Genomic DNA, 20,124 nt, shown 5'->3' with positions numbered 1-20,124 from the left:
TCCCCAGCTCTTAGGAGCCAATCGTTTAAGGCATATTCAAGCTTTCATAGGTCTTGGTTGTTCTTGGGATTAAAAACAAGTTAGACAGTGGATTTTGAGTATATGGTCTCCAATGCCCTAATTTATCTTGAAGGGAGAGAAACGATCCAATAGGAATGGAAATCGACAAAAAGGCTGCCTTGAATCCATCTGTTAATCAGCGGGGATATATTGGCAAAGTGATTAACTCTGCTGCAAGATCATGGTTCTGGCCAATTCTATTTGCAGTCCGAGTAAGGGTGGCAGGAAAAGTGTGTTTCTTTTCTTGCTTAAGAGTTAGACACGTGCACACATTTCACATACGGGGGCAAAGGGCAGGTGTCTGGGGAGGGGTAGTTTGCCTCGCTTGTTTATTCTTTGAAAAATTCAGTGTCTGTTATGTCCAAGACACAGGTTTCCGCATTTTGGACACACACACTCCAGACACACGCGCACAGAGACACATACACACACAGACCCAAAATTATACCCTGCTCTCAAGAAATTTTACATGGAAGCTTCTTTGATCTTTTGAATGACTATATCACATCAATTTAAAACAGTTTAGTTTGGGGCAAGGAAATGATCTGTCTCTGGGGAGACGGGCAAAGACTAGAAGACGGATACGAAGACCATCTATTAACAACTCTCCAGGCTTGTATTTGAAACTCCTCCAAGTTAATAACCATCACTCTTCTCCAAACCCCGCCCCATGCTCCTATTGGATTACATAATAGACCTCAATAACTCTAAATGAGCTATTATATTCTGCCATATAATTATATATTTAGGACACATGTATGGTTAAAAAAAGAAATCCACAGAAAAACACTGAAACAAATTGCAGAGCAATTTCAGTGACTGATTATATTTAAGCTGTAGTGTGTCAGCTGTTCTCATTTTTTTTTTTTTTCCAGAGTTTCCAAATCCGCTAGACAATACTCCAGAGCTATCAAGTGCTGGTCTTTATTTTGGAATCAAAGTCATTTTGGAAATGTGAAAAGCCTGCTTCCCTGATCTTTTCTTTTCGAGACTCATAAAATATAAAAAATAGTACCTCATTTATTTTTCTTGGCCAAGCCGTTTATCTACGTGTCCTATTCAAATAATAAGAAGTAAAATAAAAGCAGTTGTCATTTACTAAGCTCTTACTTTTTGCCAAGTACTGCGGCATGTATTTCTTATCTTTTTTAAACTTTTTTTTACTTTTATTATTATTATTATTTTGCTTTTTAGGACCACAACTGTGGCATTTGGAAGTTCCCAGACTAGTGGTTGAATCGGAGATAGAGCTGCTGGTCTACACCCCAGCCACAGCCATGCCAGATCTGAGTCACGCCTGCGACCTACAACGCAGCTCAGAGCAACACCGGATCCGTAACTCACTGAGCGAGGCTGGGGATGGAATCTACATTGTCACGGATACTAGTTGGGCTCCTAACCCACTGAGCCACAGTGGGAACTCCCCCACATCCTCTCATCTAGATCTTCACAGCAAACTTAGGAATAAGCCAGGAGTCCTGTAAAGACCCCCAAGTATAAAGTATCTTGTTTAAGGACATGTGGCTCAGACATACTGAAGTCCTGGTTAAAACTGGGCTGCTTAGTCCTTTCTTACAATTTTTAGCAACAAGGACAGCTAATGTATTTTCATGTTGTATTTTCACACGCGGTGTCTCACCGACTCTCAAGACAATCGTGCAAGTATGGATTTTGGTATTATTCCCACTTTACAAACAGGGAAGCTGCAGGTCAGAGACACTGCGATTTGCCCAAACACAGCACACTTCCCCAAAGGGCTGCAGAGGCCACACCGTGGGTAAAGCAAAGCCAGCATGAAAACTGGGCCATCTGACTCCAACTCTAGTGCCACTCACAATTCTATACTGAAGAAACAAAACAAATGTACAAGACAGACACACACACACACACCATTTATGGCAGCAGGAGAGTCTTCCCCTGGTCCCCAGCATCCGTCAGGGTGGAAAAGGAATGTTTGCTAACATCAGCACCGTGTAGCCCACCACCCTGGGCACCTGCGCGGGAGGCTGAAGGGGCGCGGATGGAACGGTCCAGCCTCAGCACCACGGGGCAGCCGAGGAGTCCGGCAAAGCGCAAGAGCCGGAGCTCACTTGGACTCCTGTCACAGGCCAGGGCATGGCGGGAGGAGAAACTGGGCAAGCCTAGAAATGCGGAGGCGTGTGGGGGATGTCCCGGAGGCTGGAGGCCAAGAGGGGTGCGAGGGAGAAGGCTGAGGGGGTCAAGGTGAAGCTGACTTCGTGGGTGTCGTGTGCGCCGGGGGAACACTGAAGACGTCCCTTTAATCTTCAGGATGAGCTCAGAGGTGTCCAGGGTGCGTGTACAGCCTCTGCTCATTCATTTAAGGCATGATTAGATGTCGGTGCTGTTGGAGCTACATTTTAGGAAATGACTATTCATAATGGAAGTCCTGGCAAAGTTTCCTTATAATCAGCAAAACGGGGTGGAGGGCTCAGCTGCGGCACCCACGCAAAAGGCTCTTAATTTATGAGTGATGTTAAGTGATGCCGGCTGCCAGAGAGTCAGATACGGGAAGCGATACAGTAAGTCATTGGGGATATGCTAGTTTTTCTCTTTTCATTTGACAACCGCAGGAAGTGGCCATTAGCCAAGCCAGCTGAGGAGAGAGCATCGTGATGGCTCTGCTACGTGCTCGGGTTCTTGAATAACTCCAGAGGCCCAACAGGAAAGACTGCTGGGCGTGGGGGTGGGAAGTCTGGGCAGAGGTCGAAGGACCGGGTGGAATGCGCGGTGTGTAGTTAAGCCCAGCAGGAACAGGCATCTGAAGGGCTCCTAGGGATTTTCCAGGTTGGGCTGACCTCACTCAGATTTGTCATAAGCCTTATAAAAATAGTTTGGGGGTCTTTGAGGTGCAAGCGGTGCATGGAGAACTTTCAAATATCTAATTCCTTTCTTTGTTCATTTCTAGAAAGAGCAATTCAGTATGATGAGATTTCCAATGTCATTTTGCATGAAGGCAGAGGCACACTGCAGGCTAGGGCAGGGCTTTGCAGCTGAGACTAACTGTTGGGTGCAGGGTGTCACCTACTCCTCTCCTTTCTGAAGCCTAGACTGAGACCTGAACCGTAGAGAAACTACCAGAACTCTCAGATAATATCGGAAGCCCAGGAGCCTGGGGAGGACAGTGGGGCATGCATGTTTGGGAAACTTGTCTTTCACAAAAAAATTCCAAAGATGCTCATATTGTGCTGAAGAGTTGACTCCTTGAGATGTTAGGTAACTAAGGCCACAGACGGGGTTCCCTTAAATGCGTACGGAGCAGGCAGTACAGGGGTGTTGGGGAGCAGAGTTTCCGCCCTTCCTACCTGTGCCAGGTGCATAAACTGCGATTTGCCCTCCCAGTTGGATCATTGGCTTGACCCTTCCTTTTCTAGCATGGCCGCCATCGCTCTTTGTCTTCCCTGACATAAATATTTTATGCTCACTGGAAGTTTCTTTCTTTCTTTCTTTCTTTCTTTCTTTCTTTCTTTCTTTCTTTCTTTCTTTCTTTCTTTCTTTCTTTCTTTCTTTCTATCAGCTCACACCAGTCGGAATGGCCACCATCAAAAAGTCCACAAATAATGAATATTGGAAAGGGTGTGGAGAAAAGGGAATCCCCCACAGTGTTGGTGGGAATGTAAATTGGTGCAGACACTATGAAGAACAGTATGGAGGTTCCTTAAAAAACAAAAACTGTAATTACCACATGATCCAGCAAGCCCACACCTGGGCATATATCCAGAGAAAACTCTAATTTGAAAAGATACATGCACCCCAATGTTCACTGCAGCTCTATTTACTATAGCCAAGACATAGAAGCAACCTAAATGTCCAATGACAGATGAATGGATCGAGATGTATATTTACATTAATGGAATATTTATCAGCCAAAAAGGGAATGAAATAATGCCATGTGCAGCAACGTGGATGGACCCAGACATTATCATAAGCTGGATAAAGACAAATATCATATGAGATACCACTTATATGTAGAATCTAAAAAAAAGTGACACAAATGAACTTATTTACAGAGCAGAAACAGACTCATAGACATAGAAAACAAACTTGTGGTTACCAAAGGGGAAAATCCAGGGAAGAGTTTGGGATTAAGATATAAACCCTACTATATATAAAGCAGATAAAAAAATAAGGGCCTACGGTATAGCACAGGAAACTATGCTTAATATTTTATAGTAACCTATATGGGAAAAGAATCTGAAAGAGAATAGATAATTACTTTGCTGTATAGCAGCATTGTAAGTAAACAATACTTAAATAAAATTTTAAGGTTGAAGAAGAAGGAATACTCCCAAAGACATTCTGTGATGCCACCATCACCCTCATTCCAAAACCAGACAGAGATACCACCAAAAAAGAAAACTATCGCCCAATATCATTGATGAATATAGATGCAAAAATTCTCAACAAAATCTTAGCCAACCAAATCCAACAACATATCAAAAAAAGTATACACCATGACCAGGTAGGGTTCATCCCAGATTCACAAAGATGGTTCAACATATGCAAATCAATCAACATCATACACCACATTAACAAAAAAAAGTCAAAAATCATATGATCATCTCAATAGATGCAGAAAAAGCATTTGACAAAGTCCAACATCCATTCATGATCAAGACCCTCGCCAAAGTGGGTATAGAGGGAACATTCCTGAATATAATCAAAGCCACTTATGATAAACCCACAGCAAATATAATACTCAATGGGGAAAAACTGAAAGCCTTCTCACTCAAATCTGGAACAAGACAGGAATGCCCACTCTCACCACTGCTCTTCAACATAGTTTTGGAAGTCCTAGCCACAGCAATTAGACAAACAAAAGAAATCAAAGGCATCCATATAGGAAGAGAAGAGATCAAACTGTCACTGTATGCAGATGACATGATACTATACATAGAAAACCCTAAGGACTCAACCCCAAAACTACTTGAACTGATTAATAAATTCAGCAAAGTAGCAGGATATAAGATTAACATTCAGAAGTCAGTTGCATTTCTGTATACCAGTAATGAAATATTAGAAAAGGAATACAAAAATATGATACCTTTTAAAATTGCACCTCACAAAATCAAATACCTCGGAATACACCTGACCAAGGAGGTAAAGGACCTATATGCCGAGAACTATAAAACTTTAATCAAAGAAATCAAAGAAGATGTAAAGAAATGGAAAGATAAAAATTTTTTTAAAAAATTAAGATAAAAAGACTTTGGTGGACTGGTTCCCAAATTTTCTTGCACGTGGGAATTACTTGGGATCTTTATAACATTCCAATGCTTGGCTCTCACCCCTGGACATTCTGGTTTAATTTGTGTGGCTATCGACCTGGGAATCAGGATTATTAGAAATGCCCCAAGTGAATGTATATATATGTATAACTGTGTCACTTTGCTGTACAGCAGAAATTGATGGAACGTTGTAAATCAACTCTGTATATAAAGAAATGCCCAAGTGACTGTGACGTACGCGAAAGTTTGGGACCCACTGCCCTTGTCTTTCACTCTTCACGACATTCCTTGGTGTATCTGCTTAAAAAATTCCTGAGCAAATTTTCAGTCATTTCAGAGGTCTTTTTCTCCAACTGGATATGTCTGCATTATTTAGAGTGTGTTTGTTAGCATGGAGTCGTGGTCCCATGGGACAGGTTATGGTGCTGTAGCAGCCAACTCTTAACATCTACAGTACAGGTTGCTTCCTCACTGAAGCTGCATGTCCAGTGTGGGTCGGCAGGGGGCACTGCTCATGGTAGACCTTTGGGGACCCAAGTTGACAAGAAGATTCATTTTGACCTGTGTTTCCTTATAATCTCAATGAGATGAAGAGAACTTGTCAGAATGCACCCTGGTTCTTAAATCTTCAGTTTCGGAATGACCCTTCATTTGAATTCTCCTTTCAATGGCCAAAGAAAATCATATGGTTTTGCATCCTGTCAAAAGGGGCATGGAAGCATATTCTTATCATGTTCCTGAAAGAAGGAAATCCAGAAATATTTGGAGAACAGCAACAACTACTACACATGGCTTTCTAATTTTGCAAACCTAAATTCTTTCAGTTTGGCTAATTCCTTCAAGACTTTTTTTCCCCTTCACTTTACAGTTTTGAGAATTAAGAGATTACATTTGCTGCTTCAAAATGGAAATATTTTCTTGGTCTGGACCCAGAGGCTACTCTGGTCTCCTCAGACCCTTTTGCGACTATTTTCTTGGTTCGATTGCTCTCTTAGCTAGGAAAGCGTTTTTTCCTCCCCAAATAACAGCAGATCCTACTGCTGGGTCTGAAATAGCTTGTGATTTTTATGCCTCGCATATCAGAAGTCTGGGTACCAGCAGTCTAGGGCTAGTCCTGTGCCATTCAGGACTCAGGTTCCTTCTGAATTTCTGCTTGACCATCCTTAGTATTTATGCCTTTGGTTTCGCATTTGCTAATTCAGCTTTGTGAGATGCTGGCTGCTTCTTCAGACTCCCAGGCCAAAATACATACAGAGAAAAGACAAGGGGAAAGGAATCAAAATGTCTGTGGTTTCTCTTTGCTAAGGCTGTGCCTTTTTATTTGGGAAGGAATCTCGTCTGTGACTTGCACGTCTGTCTTATTGGCCAGGGCTGTGAGCTGCAAAAGAGCCTGTGTTATAGAGGAAGGCAAGGAAATGGAGCTGTGTGAATGGATTTTGTGGAGCCAATCTGCAGTTTATATCACCAAGAGTGAGCTAAATGTGTGCTGGAAACTTTAAGTCTGGCCCTTGGGCTGCCACCCTTGAGAAGTCCATAAAACACCCAAGTTAACTTCTGCTAACTTTGCAGCCTCTGAAATGGAGTCCAGGCTCTAAGCTATAAAAACAGTTAAAATACCTTCTATCACAACGTGAGTCTCTCTTGGTAAACATGGTGGCTATTTACAATGGACCCCCACCTAGATTTTGAGTCAGGTCAGGGTGACCTAATCAGAGTTGTAATTGAAAACAAAAATGGGAAATATCCTCACCCAAAGGATACATCTGGTGCAATTACAGACAGAGAGTTTGAATGCAAGAGTTTTAGAATACGGAGACTGGCTGGAAACGGGGAAGCAGGGCAGTGAAAGCTGAGCATTGCCTGTTGAAATAAAGTGAAGAATTAAAACAATTTACCTAGCACTTCAGGCAAGAAGAGGAGGTGCCTGTCTCTCTGAGAGTGACCTTCTGGAGTCCTACACTGCTGCTTTCCCCAGGCCACCAAAGATCCACAGGCCATTGCCATCTCTTCCCTGGACTATTGAGTTTTTTCATTTTGGAGGAAAGTGGTTCTCAGGAGTTAATGGCATTAAGATGTGGCCTGGGCTTTTGGCTGGTAGATCTTCAGTGAAAGCAGATGGCCACAATGGTATTAAAAACTAAAGACTGCAGTAAAGCTTTTAATTGAAAACAATTGGACCCTGCTGGATGGTAATTACCTTGGCTGCTTGCAAATAATATCCTGCCCCTGATGCCATGAAAGAAAAGCTGAAACCAAGTGAACAGGATCTGCTTGATCTGCATCTAATAAGGATGAAGCGCCCCAAACTACTTTCTCCAGGGGTCCTCCAGTAAAAAGAGATAGAAATGAAAAGGAGAAGTTGCTGTAGCAAGAATTATAAAAACAAAGCATTCTTTTATAAAACAACCTAATGGGTCCACATTTACTTGGAGAAGATTGAAATTCCAGCCACCTCCAGGAGAAAAAAATAAAGATGCTTCACATGCTTTTCTTTCCTCAGTTAATGAGAGACCCTAATGAGGAAGATGTCTCATTCGGATGATTACCTTTAAGATGTTTGCACATGAACTGCTACCACGCCCGAGAAGGCACAGGAAGCCTAGGCTGCATCCAAATGCCAACTTTCCCCTGCTCTTAACTGCTTTACCCTCTCAAAGCCATCATGGCTCAGCTAACATTTAAATGTGGACTATAAATATTCTGGAGGCCGTGCTGTAATAATGCTCTGACGGACTCAGCCCTGGGGGTTAGATGCACCAGCAAATTTTGGGCACAGGCTCCTTTCTAAATCTAGACAACAGGCCATCTTAGAAGGGATGTCTTGGGGAAGGTGGGGCGGGAAAGGGTCTTAAGAGGCCATTGGTTCAGGTGGGTTCAATGTTTCCCCTAGAAACCACAACCTAGGATTCCACTCATCGGACCTTACTGGGGGCTGTGTGATTACTCTTCTTTAAGGGGCTCTAGGTGGTTCCATTGAAAAGCCCTGATCTAGCCGGGTCTGCAGGGTAGTCAGCGTCAGGCTCTACATTCCTGGTGGTGATTCCTGGAAATTTGCATCTCCCCTTAGTTTCACACACACTTCAGGCCACTTAGGTTAGAAGCACTCAGTCCTGGTGGCGACTCTTAGGGCTGCTCACAGGCTGTTTCCCTTAACTTTGGACCCCTAATCTTTGCTCGCATTGAAGTCAGGTGTGGCCATGTGACTCACTCTGACCAATGACATGCAAGGAGTGTGGCCACATGACTCATTCTGACCAGTGACATTCAAGGGGCGTGGCCACATGCGGGCCCAGCCACGTGAAATGGGAGTGGCCACATGACTTGCTCTGACCAGTGACCTGCAAGCGGAAGTGAGTCTCCTCTTCCTCCCTTGGCCTCTGCCACTGGCTGTGTTCCCTGCAGTGGCTGCCCTATCAGCCTGGTTCCCTGTGTGAGTCTGGCCCTCAGCTGAGCTGTGTGGGTTGAGCATAACATCACGTTAATCCCAGAATAACCTGAGACCCTGTCCTGCCAAAATCTATGCTCAGCAGGGCAGGTGGGTTCCCGCGGGGAAACACCGAGTTCACCGGGAGGCTCTGCTGGGGTGAGAATGGAACAAAATGACATATGTGAGTGCAGATTATTGAACTGTTAATGGGGTGAGGTCTGAGCACCTGCTGCCACCTCTGCAAAGCTCCCATCAGGTGTAGTTTGCGGTCCTGAACCTGGCGAGACTTCTGGTTTTCTCCTTCCCAGTCACTGGAGTCACTTTTCTGGGCAGCAGTACTGTGCTAACGCTTTAGGCAGGGTGTGAAAACAAAGCCCACACAAAACCAGTGAAATGTTACAGCCTTATTCACATGAAATGGTTATTTAACCATGATAAAATGTAAAACCATCTATTTTAGCTTCAAATATACTGTAATAGTTTATAGAACAAAAATGAAACACAAAAAAACAAAACCCAAACAAAAGAGGAAGAATGCATATAAAAGATCTCTTTTAAAAACATACCTTTTCACTTTACTATGGCAACTCTGGCTTGGTTAGTTCCTTCTTAGAATATTCTCAGCCGTGTTTAGCAGGTGGGTCATGTGCTATTTCACCCGCTGGACATGCGTTTTGCTACTCATTAGCTTAATAAGGGCACAAGTCCTCGGATTCCCCTGGTGTGATTGTTCCTTGGCTTTCGGAGCAGTTACCTGCTGTTAAGTTCTGGAAGGTTCTCCTTCCTAGAGCAGCCAGGATATTTTCTGTCTAAGATGCTCTTTTGCCAGCAGTGGTCCTGGCGCATGGCGCCATTCCCTTTCAAGAGCCTAGGGTGTAGACTGACGATAGGAGTCATCAAACGCCTCTGAAGGGTGAGCTTCTCTGCGTTTGCCTGGTAGTCTGGTTTTGGCTGTCTTCAGTGACGTGACCTCTCTAGGGCCTGAGATGGCTTATTCCTGTACCGGGGGGCCCAGGGTCTAGGAAATCCTTCTTTACACTGGGAACAATCTCTTCCAGGAGCTCCCACTGTTCTGGCTGTGGGTCCTTGGAGAATGAGTCTCATCCCTCTTTATGTGACACCTGTTTAAGTATTTGGGGCACGGATCCTTTTCCTCTATGAGTTATTTTCTTCAGGCTACACTGAACTATTTTTTTCACCCTTTCTTCATGCCATCGGGTAGCTAGTCTTACAAATGATTCAATCACTTTTAGACTTGGCTGTGGCCCTTTTAAAGATAAAGCCTTCGGAACTTGAGCCCATACCATTTAGAGTCTCATCGATATCAAGTAGTGACCTTAAAATGGGTGTTCAGAGCTCCTGATACGGATTAAAATGATGTTCAAACTCTCGGGTCTTATTTCCTTTCATTTTATTTTTTCGTTTCTTCTCCTGTCTTTATTTCTCTATGTTTCTCTATGTTTCTCATGTTTCTCATATGTTTCTCATGTTTCTCTATGTTTCTCATATGTTTCTCTATGTTTCTTTCCTTTGTTTCATCTCTTCCCTTCCTCTCTTCTTTTTCTGTTCCTGTCTTCTGGCCGCATGAGCTGGGTTTTGGGCCTGGGGATATGCCTGCCGCCACGGAAGGGATATATATTCTGACCAGATGCTGAGGGGGTGGGGGTGGGGCAGGTTCCATTGGGAATCTTCAGCTACACAAGTTCTGGTGACAAAGAAAGCACAAAGTCGACAGCATGTACACCTGTGGGGAAACACTGCTTTCCTCCCACGTGTGCTAAGGCAGGGACAAGGAAGAGTAATAGAGTCCCATGAAAGGATGCGAGCGGGTGGGCCTAGGAGCACAGACTGCTTCTTTGGAAATGGGGACATGGTCTTTCTGCAGCCCCCAGCAGCGTCCTCTTTGGAACCCAAAGGAGCTCGTGCTTGGATACAATTTTTGAATCACTGCCTTAGTCCTGTTTAGCACTGAAGTGACTGACGGTACCAGGATATGTGAATACAGGACTGCAAATATTCTCCTTAATATTGGATTTTGAGAAAGACATAATAGGAAATCAAGTTAACTTCAAACATCCCATAATTTTTCACGGGCAGTTAAGATAACGGCTTGCTGATGGTATTATGCTATATAATTGTTTAGTGTAATTGCTTCTTGCTGTCCCATTGTATCTGCTCTGTAGCATTCTATTTTATAGGTATTTTTAAGGTGTATTTTTTATTGATTTGGCATCTACACAGCAATAAGCTGCTCCTGGATTGATTAGATACTAGAGTGAAGCTGAAACATTTAGTGCATTGATTCTTAATCTATAAAGCAGTTTGTTTGCAGTTCTGCACATATTTATTACCATGGTGTTCGTAATGTTAACATTAACAAAAATATTTGGGGGTGTGTATGTTCCCAGTGATAAATTAAGAATTCTGTGGTTACTTCTTTCAAGGTTGGGGTTCCCGTCGTGGCGCAGTGGTTAACGAATCCAACTAGGAACCATGTGGTTGTGGGTTTGATCCCTGGCCTCACCCAGTGGGTTAAAGATCTGGCGTTGCCATGAGCTGTGGTGTAGGTTGCAGATGTGGCTCGGATCTCTCGTTGCTGTGGCTCTGGTGTAGGCCGGTGGCTACAGCTCCAATTTGACCCCTCGCCTGGGAACCTCCATATGCTATGGGAGCGGCCCAAGAAATGGCAAAAAGACAAAAAAAAAAAAAAAAAAAAAAAAAAAAAGGTAATGACCAGCTAAGTCCAGGTCAGTGATAGAAAACATAAAGCTATGCTCAGTGGGTCACCTTCGAGGTAGGGTCTGTGCTTCTTTATGCCCTTATCAGGGCTACACAGTGCTTGATTAATGTCGGTTGATTGAGTGATTCCAAATTTCAAATTGTTGAATTTTGCAGAACCTAACACAGTCAAATGATGTATTTCCTTCCCCTTTATTTTCCTCGAACAAAAATGGGATGATTTTGGTTCCTTCACTGAGAAAAAGCATGTTGTCCTCTAAGAATGGATTATGGGCTGTCTCACTGGTTCCTGGACAGGAATTGCTTGTAGTTGTTTTTCTGTCTTCTTTAGTGTTTTATTGATAATTTTCTGGTAGCTGCTACAATTTATATTTAGATAGTATCTGGTTTTAAGATGGAAGGGATAGGTTCATTTGTGCCATATTTTAATTTCCACATAGAAGTGATATCATATGGTATTTGTCCTCTTTCTGACTTACTTCACTTGGCATGAGATGCAAATGCCATATTTTGTTCTTTTGTATGGCTGAGTGGGGGGGGGAAGGATGGGTAGTTTGAGGTTGGTAGATGCAAACTCTGACATTTAGAATGGATAAGCAATGAGGACCTACTGTACAGCACAGGCAACTGTATCCAATCTCTTGGGATAGAACATGATGGAAGATAGTATGAGAAAAAGAATGTGTATGTATGACTGGGTCAGTATGCTGTACAGCAGAAATTGGCACAACACTGTAAATCAATAATACTTTTCTTTTTGTCTTTTGTCTTTTGTCTTTTCAGGGCCGCACCCGTGGCACATAGAGGTTCCCAGGCTTGGGGTCTAATTGGAGCTGTAGCTGCCGGGCTATGCCACAGCCACAGCAATGCCAGATCCAAGTTGCATCTGTGACCTACACCACAGCTCACAGCAACGCCGGATCCTTAACCCACTGAGTGAAGCCAGGGATTGAACCTGCAACCTCATGGTTCCTAGTCGGATTCGTTACCCACTGAGCCATGACGGAAACTCCAAAATCAACTATACTTTAATAAAAAAAAATAAGTTAGGAGGTTGGGATTGACATATATACACGACCATATATAAAATAGACAGGTAACAAGGACTTACTGTGTAGCACAAGGTAATCTACTCAATACTGTGTTATAACCTACATGGAAAAAAATCTGTAAAGGAATAGATATTATCTCTAAGAGTAACTGATTTGCTTTGCTGTACACCTGAAACTAACACAACTTTCTAAGTCAACTCTAATCAAATTTATTTTAAAAAAAAGATGGAAGTTTGTTCTTGGAAATGACATTAACATTTCAGAGTAACGGGGGACGATTTAGTGCACTGATTTTTACGTTTTTGAAATGTTCTCATTATCTTTTTTCCACATTTTGACTTGCTGAGTGAAAACCAGAGTGAAAAGGTGAAAGACGGATGGAGAGAGACTAGATGTAGCCACCCTGGGTCTCACCAAGCTTACGGACGGACGGAGGATGGCCTGTAAATGGCTGGAGAAGCCTGATTTAGTTTCTGCCTGTTAGAGGTAGCTGACTGAAGAAGCCAGGGAACATTATTCACAGCTCGCTATAAAGTGAATAATTTACTCCCTTTCCTCTGATGGAATGAAATCTGTAAAAGCCTTTGGGACTCTTTGGATAAAGTGCTCTGCAAACATGTCAGAGGGGTTTTGGTTTTATTACGGAGGAGCCTGGTTAGGATGGAAAATGGGAGCTGAGTTAAACATAAGCATTTATCGCTTGAGGGAGCATCTCTTCACATAATTGTTGTAAGAAACAACAATTTGTCATGAAGGAGTTAAAGTCATCTCTGTTATAAATTTTCTTTGATACAGTTACATTTCAATGCAGGTGCAAGTCCTCGTTTTGGTAAATAATTAATATCATATCTGTAGCCTTGCAAAATCTCATGCTATCACTTGAATGCAGTGATTTTCACTCATGCTCTCCAGCTAAGCTTCTAGGTACTGGGCCTTACAGGTGTGCACAGCAAGGGCCCTGCGGCAGTCGCTAAGTTCTACTCCAAGCTGGGAAGAGCGGCGTGTGTGTGATTGACTGCTACTAAGGGAGGGAGAAGGAAGGGCTTGCTGGAGAGGAAGTGGGGGTGAGGAGTTAGAGGAGAGCAAGGCGGGATTCTGCAGAGGAACCTGATCTCCGAGTTCTCCGTTTCCTCCTCCAACAAGAGTGTGACGAGTGTTACGGGCCACAGCGGTGGTGATAAAGTGCCGATCGTACTGTTGGATGGGTAGGGAACGTGATGCTGAACTCACAGAACACTCTGTGCTCCCCGGAGAGTGGTGCGTTAGGTTACTGTCATCCAAAGCGGAAGTGGGCTTCAATTGCAGGAAATGAGAAAAGGAATCGTAGGCGACGTCCTTGAAGGAGTTTGGTGCAGTGGCCTGGCGGCGTGGTTCCAAGCAGTTAGGTAAGAGTTCTCTTCTTTCCTCCCGCCCGCCCTCCTTCTTTTCTTTTCTTTCTTTTTTTCTTTTCTTCTGGCTTTTGTCTTTTTAGGGCCGCACCTGTGGCATATGGAGGTTCCCAGGCTAGGGGTCTCATCGGAGCTGTAGCTGCTGGCCTACACCACAGCCACAGCAACTCGGGATCCGAGCTGTGTCTGCGACCTACACCAAAGCTCACGGCAGTGCCAGATACTTAACCCACTGAGAGAGGCCAGGGATCGAAGCCGCAGCCTCATGGCTCTAGTCGGATCCGTTTCCGCTGCCCGACAATGGGAGCTCTTCCTTCCTTCCTTTTTCTTTCTTTCTTTCTTTCTTTTTCTTTCTTTCTTTCTTCCTTTCTTTCTTTCTTTCTTTCTTCCTTTCTTTCTTTCTTTCTCTTTCTTTCTTTCTTTCTTTCTTTCTTTCTTTCTTTCTTTCTTTTCTTCCTTCCTTTTTCTTTTTCTTTCTTTCTTTCCTTCCTTCCTTCCTTCCTTTCTTTCTTTCTTTCTTTCTTTCTTTCTTTCTTTCTTTCTTTCTTTCTTTCTCTTTCATTCCTTCCCTCCTTCCTTTTCTCTTTCTTTCCCTCCCCTCCTTCCTTCTTTCTTTTTTTATGTTTTTCTCATGACTGCTACCATTGCTCTGTTAATGTCATAGATCAGATTATATTCTTAGGGGACACCAGATCAGAGTCCATAACTGCATGGCACTCTGGGCAAGTGAAGAAACATTCTGATCCACAGAGCAGGGTATTTATGGAACTTAAATACGCTAGAGACCTTTCTCTTTTAGCTTTCTTCTTCCCTCAGCTTATTTATTATTAAAACTGCTATCGCGCTACTACTACACATCATACATTACATAAAGATATAATCATGTATTTACTATGTATTTTTATATTATATATACAACTTTCTGAATAGCTTATATTATGCTCTGTTATTTACATATCATTTATTATAATTGTAAGACTGGGCATAAGAGGTGGTGGCAGCTTTGAACCATTCGTCTTCTGGCAGCTGACAGCTCTGATCCTTTGCCCCCTCTCTAGGGTAATGGAACATTTAGAGAAAATACAAACAGCCACTTTCTTTTGAAGCAATGGTTGTTACCAAGCAATTTATTTTATTTACTCATGCTGGATGCAAAGTTGGGCAGCACCAAAGTGATTCATTGTTTTTGGACAACACCCTGAAGAAGCCTTCTCCTCCACACCCCCCATGCTGCTGTCTCACGGGAGAGCCAGGCTCCAGGACCATTGGTCTGCTTTTGACTGCAAGGTTCACTTGTACTCTTGCACAAGACAATATGTGTGGCAACTTGAGATTCAAACTCAGGTGAATTGATAGAGAATTACCGGGCACATGGCCGTTGGCCCAGGCTCCTGAATCCCAGATGGCTAACTGCAGAAATCCTTTGTGCGCAGTGGGCTCCCAGGTGTGGGCGACTAATCCAGAATGCAGACTTATCAGCTTTGTGTTATAACTTGGCTTGAACACCGGTGAGAAAACTCGCGGTTTTTCCTGACATGCTCACAATTTGCCTTTGAAGCCGGTTTCCTCTTATTCTTGATGATGTTTAGAAGAGAAAGGCTGTGAACCTTTGAGCACTTGGTTTGAAATAGATCATTATTCTTTTCACTGAACACAGAGCAGGTAAGAATGGTTTCCTGAAGCACCTGGTTTGGGGCACTGGCCTCAGGCGCCCACATTCATGCTCATAATAAAATTAGGCTTAACAACCATCTCTGTCATCATGCTAGAGAAAGGTTTTAGCAGAAAAACGTCAAGCAATACAGCAAACCATTTGACTAGTGGGTTGACTGACAAAAGACCCACTTGACTGTGCTCTTGTGCAGCTGATAGGATAAGGGGGTCAGAGCTGCGATGTCCTCATGGACAAGGACCATTGCTTATTCATTTTTGCCTACCAGCCCTTAGCACAGTAGTTAATATGCTATGGGCAGGAGGAAATGTTTGTTGAATAAATACTAAAAAGGTCAGGAGACAGAGCAACAGTAAGAAATATTCTCTGAGAGACTGACACCTTATTCCCACACTGCAATGCAACATTAGCCATAGACACAGCGTGGAAGACATGCAGAGGCTTCCTGGCTCTTTTGCCAACTGAAAGCTGTCGTGGGCAGAATACAAAGATGAACCCAGTGACCTACACCCTTGTACAATATCCTCCTCTTGAGGGAATTTTACTTGCTTTCAATAAGTAAAATATGGCAAAAGTGAAGGGATTTTTCAGATGTAGTTAAGGTTCCTAATCAGTCTACTTTAAATTAAGCAAAAGGGAGATATATGTGTGGGCCTCACCTAATCAGGTGAGACGTGTAAAGAAATTGAAGAGGTCAGAGACTGAAGAGGTCAGAGACAATCTCTCCTGCCGGCCTTGAAGAAGCAAGCTGCCATGAGTTCTGTGGCTTCAGTGAAGTGGGTTCTGCCAACAACCATGTGAACTTGGCAAAGAAACCAAGGCCTGGCCCACAGTGTGATTCCAACTTTCTAAGATCCTGAGCTGAGAATCAAGGTAAGCTGTGCCTGGATTCCTGATCCACAGGAACTATGAGATATTAATGTGAATTAATTTAAACCACTAAATTTGTTGTAATTGGCTATATAGCAACAAAAAACCAATACAAAGGATGCCTGCATACATGCAACATATATATATGCAACAACATATGTATGTATGTTATGTTTCAGTGCTGTATATCTAGTGTGTGGTATGCGAATTATGACCTGCAACCCATGTGTCCTTTCAGGTTAGATATCCTCTTGGTAGGCTCTTGAACCAAAGGAAGATTTCGGGAAGAGATTTGCTTTCCTTTTCTTAGCTTATACAAACTCCCAGGCAACTTCACTGACCTCTTCAAACTTCAGCTGGCACATCCAACCGCCTTTCAAGAGTTTAACAAAAATCTATCACTTTTCTAAAAAACTATCACTTGCCCGTAGAACATTTATAATTCTCCACATGTATTATCTGCAGTTTCAGTATTGATCCAGCTGATGTAATGAGGATCATTTTTGTGCCAATGGGCACCTCGTCTTATTCAACGGCAAAATGGAATTTAAACAAATTGTTCTCTCTTGATTCTTGCGACTTTGGGGAGATCACTCATCTAATTTTAAGCGTTTTCAGTGTTTGTGTGTGAGAGGCAGTTACAACTCAATGGAAGTAAGTGCTGACAGATGTGTTAGGTGAGGAATTTGCGTGTAGATTGGCCCTTTCAACCCACCCCCATTCTTTTAGAGAGACAGACTCTCTTCTAATTAGATGCCCTGATGTGAAATTTGGAAGGTGTTAGAGAAGCAGAGGCAATTTTCATGCCTCCTTTTGTCTGTTTTTGTGTTTGTGTGTAGCGGTGGTCCAAAGTCCGTGTCCTGGGTTACAGGAGGCCGCTGTGGTTGTGGCTGTGACATCGGCTTCCTGATCCTTTTATGGCAGCTGTGGAAGAGTATTCTTGACTTTGCTGCTCCAGTGGTAACTTCAGAAGAAGTGTCTCCTCTTGGGGTACTTCTAAATTGTTATTGGAGTCATACCCACAAGTTCAAGCTGGAAAAGTTCTTTCAGACCCTCCAGCAATATTTAGGCCCTAATTCCTTGCACTAAAATCTTTAGCTTAAAACACCTTGAGTGAGTTCCCTTGAACCTTGATGCATATTCCTGGGTTTGCCTGAGTACTGAATAGTTTCTTTGTGTGTGTGTATGCATTTCAGTATTTTTCTTCTTCCTTGCTACTTTTGGATTGACAGGGATTTTCCTCTTTATTATGTATTTTTTCCTCTGCTTGTCAGAAGTGACATACTACCTTCTAGGGGTTTCCCTAAAAAAGTTAAAATATAAAGTTGATGAAATCGAAAGTCAGTTAATGTATTTACTTGCTTTCTAAAGACTACAAGAACCTTAGAATGACTTAATTTTAATTGCCCCTCCTAATTAATATACCATTGTTCTTAATATTTTAGATATATTTTCCTACTCAAAATTTGTTGGGATTCTTGAATCTGAAGATTTATGTTTATTGTTAATTTGGAAAAAATTCTCAATGCTCATCTCTTCACACAGTTCTTCCCCACTGTATTATCTCTTTCAGAAGATTCGGTTGGATGTATGGTAGGTTCTATGACCAGTATCTCTCAACTCCTCATTAATATTTGTTTTCTCTCTTTATATTTCTGTGTTTCATTCTGTGATAATTGTTCAAATATATATTCCAGTTCATTAACTCGCTCTTCAAATATGTCTAATCTCCTCTTAAAATCTATCCTTTGCATTTCTAACTTTGCTGTGTTTTTTTTCCCCAATTTTAGAAAATTTATTTATTGTTTTTTCAAATTTTAATATTTTGGTAGTTTTGCATCGAGTTTGATATCTTCTCCAATTTTTTCAAACATAGTAGACATGTATTTTATATACTGTATTTGGTAATTCTAAATTCTGTTTCTTTGAGGATTTGCTTTTTTGTGGGCTTACTTTTGATATTTATTGCTTCTGTTGATTTTTTTTCATGGTGGCTTATGGCTTATATTCTTGAATGAATTGCCTGATTTTGCATTGTGAAATACATTCCTTGGAAATTTATGTTTAGGAATTCTTTGAGGTCTAGAGTTAAGGTTCTTGCCCTGTTCCTGTGGACACAAACTCCAGGGCTTCAGGGAACTACACAGGTAGTGTGATTCTGGCCCCACGTATGGTTCAGAATCCTCACGGTGGAATTCTCCCCCCTCTATTCAGCACCAGTGTTGAAGCAGTCTTTTCATACTGTCTCCTTCTTGGGGGTATTCTTTTCGGAGGGTCCTGGTATACATTATGTGGTAGGATTGCTCTGATTCAATGCCTTATGTAGATCCTAGAAGTGCCATTATTTTTCCTACACGGCCCCAGAGATTAGCGAAGTATCTTCCAGTCCTAGCCTTTGCTTACCAATGTCTATTCAGTAAGATTTATCATTATTTTTGGCATGTGATAATTTTAAGTTCCTACAAGCTAGCTATAAACATATTTAAAATGAATATTACACATATATAGACACATATACATCAGCTGTAATAGTTTTGTATTTGGAGGCTTTTGAGTATATAGTGTTGGATATCAGTATATAAAAATACGATGGCAGGTGCTAGAGAGCTACTGGTTCACTTGATCCATATACTTAGACTATAAATTCCCAAGAGCCTTTAATTGTAGTCCTCCTGGTGAAAATAAAAAGGATTCTATGAAAGAGCATCACAGCAGGAGGGCCCTGTCCTCCACCTGATCAATTTGGTTTCCTCAGCTGCAAGGCTGCTTGGAGAAACGAAAAGTCATCGTAACGTAAAAACAGTCACTCACCAACAGAAGAATGACCAGTCCTCGCGTGGAAACTGCCTTCCTTATTTTGTCATGGTCTTTATTGCATCAGATACTGTCCTGCGTTCAAAACATTTGCAAAATGAAACTGGGGCCTCTTACCATAGAGACATTATTGTTTGAAGTCGATGAAAGTGAGGTTGGGGAGCTATTCCAGTCTTGTGATGAACCTTAAAGAGCGAGCCTCTAGTAGAAGTATTTCAGCTAATAAATGAAGAACTGCCAAGGACAGTGACAGGTACATGTCTTAAAAGATCATGAGAGACACTTGGAAACAGTGAAGTTCCCTGACTCTTGCAAAATCGCCACTTCTGAATGTGTGAAGAGGTTATTATGTTGTGACATCTCTCCCCATCAACACTTGATGCTTGTTTGTTTTAATGAGAAGCAGAAATGATGTTAAATATAAATAAAACAAATTTGTTTTTCTGGTTTTCATGTCAAACTCCAATCTAGTCTATTTTTTTTTAATCTCTATGAAATACTGGTTTCTGTTTTATGTGAATTCACTGTGCCAGCTTTTCTTCCTATACCAACTGTAATGATAACAAGGCCTCCTGGGCAACAGGTCATATGTAGCACAAGTCTGGTGTAAACTCCCAAATCCTATACGCAAAGGAACCGGGGAAAGTCATAGCCAGGCTGGGCAAGGGTACATGCCTTCCTATTCTTTTTGTTGTGTGGTCTTGATTAAGGTGACCCTCTACTCTGTGTGCCATGCAGATCTGCCCTTGGAGGGTCACTTTTTTTGCCCAAGGACCTTCATATCCTTTTAGGGAAAAATCAGAGTATGCATTGGTCAATAGTCAACATTTATGCAGAGCACTAAACATCTCTTGGT

General features: G+C 42.3%; 1 long non-coding RNA gene across 1 annotated transcript; it reads left to right on the top strand.

Moving 5' to 3' along the window:
- The first annotated feature begins 13,789 nt into the window (after positions 1-13,789).
- On the top strand, positions 13,790-19,728 carry LOC110259867 (uncharacterized). Its single transcript, XR_014839444.1, has 3 exons — positions 13,790-13,909; positions 14,971-16,457; positions 16,693-19,728. It is a non-coding gene; the product is annotated as an uncharacterized LOC110259867 (long non-coding RNA).
- The last annotated feature ends 396 nt before the right edge of the window (positions 19,729-20,124 follow it).

This window comes from Sus scrofa, chromosome 1 (assembly GCF_054392235.1).
Source record: "Sus scrofa isolate SSC_HxYL_T2T_F1_AM1 chromosome 1, Sscrofa_HxYL_maternal_Yorkshire_Landrace_v2.0, whole genome shotgun sequence".
NCBI lineage: Eukaryota > Metazoa > Chordata > Mammalia > Artiodactyla > Suidae > Sus > Sus scrofa.
Note: the sequence above shows the minus strand (reverse complement) of the source record. Positions and strands in the feature narration are given on the sequence as shown.